Genomic DNA, 3,158 nt, shown 5'->3' on the forward strand with positions numbered 1-3,158 from the left:
GGATATGGAGAAAAGGTGACTGTCACATACTGTTGGTGTGAATGTAAATTTGTGCAGTCACTGTGGAAAACAGCATGGTATTTTCTCAAAAAAATTAAAAATAGAACTACCATATGATCCAGCCATTCCACTTCTTGGTATTTATCTGAAGAAAACACAAACACCAATTCAAAGAGATAGATGTACCCTTATGTTCATCGCAACATTATTTTCCATAGCGAAGATATGGAAGCAACTTATGTGTCTATTGCTAGCAAAATGGATAAAAAAGATATGGCATATAGTATAGAAATAAAATGCCCATTGTGTCATCAGCCTATTTATTCATAGCTAATGAAGTTGTCCTATCTACCGTATACCTTTGAATCTCCAATTCTTATCAATCATGCACAATAATTGTGGCATCTTGGATCATTATAACTACAGTAAGTACTTAAATAAATCTTTTATGGAGCCAAAACAGTAGGCACATGATGGATATGTAAGTCAGTGACTACTGACAATTGAGTTAAGCGACCTTCTTTCTAACTGGAATTTATTTTAAAAGATTTTATTTTTATTTATTTATTTGATAAAAAGAGAGCACACAAGCAAGGGGGGAAGGAAGGGCAGAGGAAGAAGGGCAAGCAGACTCCCCACTGAGCAGGGAGCCTGACACCGGTCTCCATCCCAGGACACTAAGATCCTGACCTGAGCCGATGGCAGAGCTTAACCTACTGAGTCACCCACGGGTGCCCCTAATCACTGAAATTTTAATTCCAGTTCTAAAATAGAGAAGCTAGTTTCATGAGTATTTCTTTTAAGTCTTCCTCCATCATCTGAGTGGCTATGTTGATATATTTATTCTCCGTTCAATTCAGTATAGATTAGTCACTGGCTGCTTTTAAGCTAAAACTCAAAATTTATAAAACTGAATTTGTTATCTTTCCCCAGATCAGCTAACCTCAAAAGCAAATCTATTTGCCAGTATTATTTTCCATCACCCAGACTTGAAAATCTGGAATTACTTGACTTACCTCTCTTGTATGCTCCCAACACACCCAGTCAATAATCAAGATTTTACATTTGAGAAGTTAAGCATTTATTGTACTCTGTGTGTGTAGAGGACAAAGATGACTATGATCATACTTGTACTTCATGAACTCAAACGCTTGCATTTACTCCTTTTTCTATATCTTTACTGCTCCTAAACCAAGCTCAACCAGCTTTCTTGACTCCATTCTCTCTCCTATCCAATTGATCCTAAAAATTGCTGCCAGATTAATCTCAGCAAAAACACTTTGCATATGTTATATTCCTTCTCAAAAATTTGTAATCGTGCCACTTTTTCTGCAGAACTATGCTGTATATCCTTTCGGGTGTTCAAGGCATGCAGCAATATGTTCCCCATCCTACTTTGAAGCTCTCCGTCCACTCCCCCAAACCTTCTGCTCCATCCACGCTAGTCTACACACTACTCCCACGCAAAGCATATATATCTCTACTACCAAGACTCAGCTCTCATCATTTCCCTTGCCTGCAATGTATACTTCCCTGAACTAAATGTATCTAAGTAGAATAATACATGTTTGAGAATATACAATATTTACACCATTTTAGCTTTGTTTTTTAAAGAACATTAGCCATTTATTGAATAAAACTATCTATATATAGCTTTTAAGTATACATTCCATTTTCCACTTAGGTTATACATACCTTGAGCTTCCTAATTTTGAGACATACACAACATACATAACTAAGGAAATAGAATACAGACTTAAAAATTAAGTAGATATATGCTTGAACAACCTCCCTCCCCTGTGCACATGTGGAAGTTGAATTTAAATACTCAGTAGAGAATGTCTTTATATATTTTTTAAAGACTTTATTTATTTATTTGACAGACAGAGATCACCAGTAGGCAGAGAGGCAGGCAGAGAGAGAAAGGAGGAAGCAGACTTCCCAGCGAGCAGAGAGCCCGATGCAGGGCTCGATCCCAGGACCCTGGGATCATCACCTGAGCCGAAGGTAGAGGCTTTAACCCACTGAGCCATCCTGGTGCGCCTAAAAATTTATATACTATAGATTTTTATCATAAATAAAATTCCCTATATTATAAATCTTATTTTTCTTTGTATAATTGAAGGCTTTATGCTTTTTTATTGAGTTTGGCTTGGAGGTAATTATACAATGTTAATTTATTACTGTGAATTGGAGTCCATATAATAAGGCCCCTTTATTTGTTTATTTATTTAGAGATGGAAAGGAGAGGAGGGACAAAGAGACAGGAGAGAATCTCAATCAGGTTCCATACCCAATGCAGAGCCCAACGTGGGGCTCAATCTCACAACCCTGACATCACAACCCGAGCTGAAATCAATAGTCAGACACTTAAAAGACTGAGCCACCCAGGTGTCCCAATAACTCCATTATTTTACTCAGAATTATAGAATTAGGGACCAGAGGGACATGATAAGTACTCAAATAGATTTTTTAAAAAACCACTTAGAGCCAGAGTGTTTCTGAAAGACATAGGAAATAAAATTAAGCAATATTAATTTCTAGCTTCTCTCATAACCCAAGACATGTAACAATATACCACCAATTCAAATAATGTAAGAATAAGGCATATTTATCCAAAATTACTATTGGTTATATAGATTTTTAGTGTTGGTTTATTTGGATGATGAGAAGCAGCCTCTGGTCTGTTACAACCTCATCTCACTTTTTTGCCCTGCTATTTTAGAACAAACAACTAAGAACTGAATCCTAAAGTAAGCCTTGAATAGATGAAAACTAGTTTCTAAAAGTTCAAAAATATCCTTTATATGGAATAACAATAATATTAACAATAATGATTACATTAATTGGCAGGATGCCTCCTAAGAGACAACTTTTTCTAAGGCTTTTGCATTGATGAATTCATTAATATCAGACAAAATCCCTGTAAGGTGCATTCTATTATCAAATCCATTTTACAAACAAGTAATGTGAAGCTCAAAGGCTAATAAACTTGCTTAAGGGCACACAGTATTTTCTAACCATAAATGTCTGACTCAAAGGCTTTGTTTTTATTGAGCATGCCTTTCTATCCATTACTTTCTCAGAAATGGAGTCTTATTTCTATGGGGACATCTGGCTCATATCTCTAAAAGTGGAAAACAGAGAAAAACAGTTTA

Source organism: Mustela erminea, chromosome 3 (assembly GCF_009829155.1).
Source record: "Mustela erminea isolate mMusErm1 chromosome 3, mMusErm1.Pri, whole genome shotgun sequence".
Taxonomy (NCBI): domain Eukaryota; kingdom Metazoa; phylum Chordata; class Mammalia; order Carnivora; family Mustelidae; genus Mustela; species Mustela erminea.